The sequence below is a fragment of the Quercus lobata genome, chromosome 11 (assembly GCF_001633185.2).
Source record: "Quercus lobata isolate SW786 chromosome 11, ValleyOak3.0 Primary Assembly, whole genome shotgun sequence".
Taxonomy (NCBI): domain Eukaryota; kingdom Viridiplantae; phylum Streptophyta; class Magnoliopsida; order Fagales; family Fagaceae; genus Quercus; species Quercus lobata.
Genome location: NC_044914.1, coordinates 56473430 through 56479477, shown reverse-complemented (window position 1 = coordinate 56479477; position 6048 = coordinate 56473430).

Here is a 6048-nt window from a genome sequence, read left to right as displayed (position 1 = left end):
AGATCTTATTTTCTCTTGATTTTTTAGTTTTTTAAGTTTTGAGATAACAGAGACATAGAAGGGTAGAAAAAAAAAATACAAATTTACCCATGTTTTTAATAGAGCTGAGTAGTGGGAGACAAATGGAGCTTATCTTAGGTGGGTAAAGTGCCAATTTTTAAAACACAGGTAAGCAAAGTGTTTTTTGGGTAAACCACAAGTGGACAAAGTGTAATTTCCCCTTATTAAAATTTCTTTTGTGATAGATATATTAGAATTTCAACCTATAATATTCACCACATGATGATTGCTCTTTATCATTTGGCCAAGACACCAATTGGTTTATTGTGTGGGTGAGGGTCGAATCTCATATCTCTTATTCAATGATAAGTGACTTTATTAGAAGAAACCATACATGTATCGGTTGAAAATATTATGAGTCATCGATTAAGCTATAAGGTTTTTAGAACTTTTAGTCTTACACAAACATTTACCTGTTGTCTAAGTGAGACAAGAATCTATTTTAAAATTAAAATTTCATTTTTTGGGTGTAAGTGAGGGCATTTAAAATTTTAAATTACAAGAAATGATATGATATTGAAGTCTAGATAGATATTTAGATTTGTACTATATTTAAAATTTTAAATCAAACATTAAATAAATCTTTTTCAAATAGAGTTGATCATGTTACTTGTATTTGTGAGCCATGTTAGAGGTTGAATTTGAAAATTCCAGTAGACGAAAAATAATAATAGAGCAGGGCGAAAGTGCATATAGGAAAACCAGACCTTACCGATTAAGGGAGAAGATGATGTTGTAGAACTGATGTCGTTAAGAGGGGGAAGAGATTTCAGTTTGCTCTCTTTTGAAATTAAACGACATCTCTCTCTAGAAATTTTGTTTCACCCTAACACTCTCTTTTATTTATTTTTTAAATAGATAGAGATTATTACTATTTTTTAATCATAAACTAAGTCAGTAATTTTAAACTGGTGAAAGTCTTTTAGTGAAATGGTGGACTACTAGGCAAAAGTGACATTGTTCACCATGAGGTCCTTATAACTTTTCCCAATAGAGGGCATAAATATCATTTGAATGCACATGTTATATAGTATATATTTAATAAATTATTCCAATATTTTTTGAGGTTTTACAAAATGACACTTCTTTGATCTCTAATAATTTATGATATGACACCTCTTGGATGGTTGTATAAATATAACAACTAGGTTTTCAATAACCAAATATTCTAGTTTTTTTTTTTTTTTTTTTATAAGTAACCGAATATTTCATTGTAAAAACAAATATCTATGGCAACATGCTTCAGGGCGGTCGACCTGCTTATGGGGTTAAATCAATACCTTTTGAGAAGAAAACTATATATACATAAGAGAGAAGTGTTAGTCATCCACAAATCTCTAGAGTTGAGAATGTCATTTTGTCCACAATTTGAGAAAAAATCTTTTTTAAAAATAGAAAATTATGTTAGTGAAAGAAATCACAATTTGAGAAAGCATAAACTTAACTATTATATTTGTACACACTTCAAAGACGGGAATTTGATATATACAATGTTTGAGGATGAATGCATTTTGATTTACCATTTTATTTTATTTTATTGGGTGTATTTGTTGAAATTTATTTTTTATAGATATATTAAATTTTCAACCAATGATGTCCACCACATGATGATTGCTTTTTACTATTAAGCAAGACATCAATTAATTTATGGTGTGAGTGAAACTCGAATCTCATATCTCTTATTCGATGATAAAAGACTTTACTAGTTGACTTCGTGTATTTGTTAATTTGAATGCCAACAAAGTAATACAATGTAAGAAATAATATAGATGCAGTTATAATTTCATCCTAATATGGCCAACAGTTAAAAGGAAGGTAAATGATAATTGGCAAAATATCAAGGGAAAAAATCATTTGACATGGAGTTGCTGTAAAAGGAAATAACACATTTAGTGTGTATTTGGAATGACCAAGTGGCTAGGTGCATTTTTGTAAGTTGAAATTTTTTCCCCGAAGACAAGTTTACTCTAAAAGTATTCATCTAAGAAAAAAGAGAGGTGCTACGTCTACAATATTTTTACAATAAATCATAGGTGGTTAGTTGTTATTGGTTCAAATTTGAATTTAGTACTAAGATTACTTTTTTGCCCCAATAATAATAATCAGTAACAAACTATCACTTATGATTTGTTGTAAAAATGTTGTGAAAATATTATGGACATATCATTTCTCAAAAAAAAAAAAAAAAAAAAGTGTCTACTCTAAATTATGTACTATAAATAAGTAAAAAACTAACACATATCTCTCTCTCTTTATTTTATTTTTGGCTTGCATAGAACTAGAAGGCTATATGTGGTCAGTGAGTATCGACTGTATCAAGCAACCACTGACCAAATCTGAAATCTAATTAATTTTTCGTTTTCTATTCATCATTGTTTCATTTCCTAAAAACAGAGAGACAGAGAGAGAGAGAGAGAGAGAGGCAGTAAATAATATATAGTTCCGTTGTCCATCTTCCATCTATATTTATTGGTTTTGATTTTGGCTCATTCGTCAGCAGCATGAAGCTACTGCCACTTCATATAATATATTTTGGTCAGATACCCCACCTCTAAAGTTCTGTTTTTTTTTTTTAGCTAGATGCTCATCATCATCAAAGTTTAAGTGTAATGATCACGAGCATTGTCATCCCCACACTTTTTTATTTTTATTTTTTTTAATAATTTTTTTTATTGTGATTTCTTTATTTTTATTTTATTTTTCTCATATTCATAATTTATGGAAAGAGGTTGAAAGAAAAAAGCAAAGCATAACTGTCTTCCTTCCCAAAACAAAATGTCTAAGTAAAACGTTGGGACTTGATTGAGATGACTGATGAACAAAAATAAATTTCTTCCTCATTTTTCTCATATTCAGTTAGTGTTTCCATATTATTAGAATCTAGTAGTAATATACCATGACAAAAAAGGAAAAATCCGTATCAGTTATTACTTATTTGTCACAATTCAAAATTTTCAAATGTGTTTTTAAGAAACAAAGAATTAGAAAATTGGGTTAATTAATTCTGTGCAGACACCCCTTCTCCTTCTTTGCTTTTATTTATTTATTTATTTATTTTACAAAGTGAATTAAAAACTGGGAGGAATATGTTAAAGCCTTACAAGCATGAATCCCAAATGGGAAAGGCAGTGGGGGATAAAAAAAAAAAATTACAAACCCAATTACGTTAAATATCTTACGTCCTATATATACTCCTATAAAATATAGTTATAATAAGAAAGAGGAGAGTTGAATTCTTGGACATTTTTGTTGGAAATACTAAGAAATGTCAACTAAAATACAAGACTATTGACAAATTCATCTTTTTTATATGTTTGAAAATGCCTCAAATCTGTCCAAAATCCACTTGTTTATTTGATCTTGATCAGTTAGATCCAGGTAAATTATATAGGATCAACCTAAAATAAATATTTAAGTAAATTTAAGCGTAGATATGAACTTTCACATTAAATTAAACAATATTCATAATATAATTTAAATATATTTAAACACTATAACTATGCAACCGATATTTATTAGGTAAAAAAACCACTAAAAAAAAAAACTTAAGTTCAACTTAACATTTAAATTGTTTTATACGACATAGTTTAACTTTAAAGCATTCAAATAAATATTTAGAAACCAAAACACTACCTAAGTTGTTTAACAACTCATCATCAACTTCCTTATTAGATTTAAAGTAGGTGTGCATACCATAAGTTTATTTACCAACTACGTATAAGAGACGATAAATGATGGTAAAGAAAACTTTCTTTCTATAGGTTTTAAAGAGAGTATTAGACAAACACATATTTTTAGGGATGACAGTGAAGCGGAGTGGGGGAGGGCATGACCATATTATGAGGAGTCTAAATTTTTTGTCTCACTTTTCCTGCTCCACTATATATTTCACAAATAAAAACATGCCACATGTCCATCTAATTTATTAAATGCTAAATTTATGCTTTTTATTATTTTAATTACCTAAATATGATGAGTTATTTATTTATTTATTTTAGGAAATTGAAATAATAGAAGGTATAAATTTAGCATTTAATAAATTAGATGGACATGTAACATGTTTTTATTTGTGAAGTATATAGTGAAGTAAGAAAAGTGGAATAGAAGATTTGAATTCATATTATAAGTGCCACATTTCTACCCCACCGGACCCTACCTTACCTTGCCTCATTTATGCTCCATATGGTCTCGCCTTGCCTCAATAGACAAGGTAGAGATTTCCCCATCCTCGCTCCATTACCAAAGTGGATTGAGGCAAGGCAAGGTGAAATTTCCATCCAAATGGTAACTATAATTTAAAATATATATATATATATATATATATATATATATTTAAAGGTATTTCCATCATTTAAATGCATATTAATTCAAGGCTTGGATGTTTAATGTGAAATTCAAACCTTGATATAGGGCTGACTTGGTAAGCTTTGAGGCTTAAGGAGACAATTTTAAGTGAAATGTTGTCTTATATTAGATATCATTGAAATAATTTTATATAAATTTTTACTCTCTTTTTTTTTTTTTTTAACACAAAATTACTGATTAAAGTTTTGCATTTAAATTTTTGCTAAGATCTCATTTTTAATTGATAATGTGCCTATACCCCTAAGATTTCTTGACAATTAATTTTAGGTAGGAGAATAAGTATAGGGGTCACATAGAAAAATAATAGTTTGATGTTGACTACTTATCAAGAAATGTTCTTAGAAAGAGGGACAGTATATGTGGTTGGATGAGGACTAGTCGCAAGAGTAATTTTTTGAAAGAGAAGGGAAGAAGAGACATTTGATGGGAATATTGAAATTTTTTATTATTTTAAAAAGAAATAAAGTAATGGAAGCTTTTTTTTTTCTATTTATAAGTGAGATAGAGAAAATAAAATTGTATATGTGCCTCTTCAATTTTTAACTAGGCATTGAAACTTCTAAAAAAAAAGTATGTTACATATTTTATTTAAAATTATTAAATAAATATAATAATTGTAATATAGGACCAAAGTTATGAGGCCTTAAATTATATGGGCCTAATAGAAAATTGGCTCAATTGGCAAAGGATGGAGCCGGCCTTGCTCTAACATGTTAAATATTTAAACCCAAACTTTACCCCCATATAATCCCAAACCCTTAGTCGTATAGTTTGGTTTGCTTAAAAAATAAGATGAGTAAAAGTATAATAAATTTTTTTAAACAAGACTTTAAGAAAATAAGCTAAGCTAAGGGGAAAGTCAAATCAAGGCTGTTTTGAAAACTCACTAAACCAACCAATTATCATTTCTAAATCTCAAAACTCATGACAGTCCTGCATGGGCATGCAGCATGCATGCATATGCGTTGCCTAGGCCATGACAGCCCGCCCACGCAGCCAAGGCCATGACATACCCCGTGAGTGGACAACTCTAATTATTTAATCATATTTTTACTCTCAACTAGTTACTATTAAATAAATAAATAAAGGTAATTAAGACAATTATAGATTTATAATATCACAATGTTATTATAATATCTTCTCTACTAATTTAGTTTATTTTTGACTTATTTGGTTCAAGTATAACCGTTTAAGCTACATTTCTTCTAGTCTAGACATAGTTATGCTTTTGTCAAACAAACAAATGTTTTTAAATTGCAAACTCCCATCTTTTTCTTAGCCATAAAATTTTCACAAGTTCGTTGAATCTTGTAAAAAGAGAAGGAAAAAAGAGTTGAAACACAAAGAAAAGTGAGACAAACTCCGAGAATCCTCATACGGTTGTAAAAGTTATTTGTAACCCAAGAAGTAGACTGGTAATTAAAATCTTCGTCCGCAAATTGTATAGGAACTAAACTAATGTCGTTTGGTTTTGGAGCCGAAGTTTGGTGAAGTCGATGCCTCCTAGTCACATTATTTTGTTTTATGACATGGTATTTTTAGAACACACAGCACAACTTGTTCTCCTCACTACTTGGGTCTTTTATTATGGTGGCTTTTTTTGTCCTTTTGGTCGTCAATACC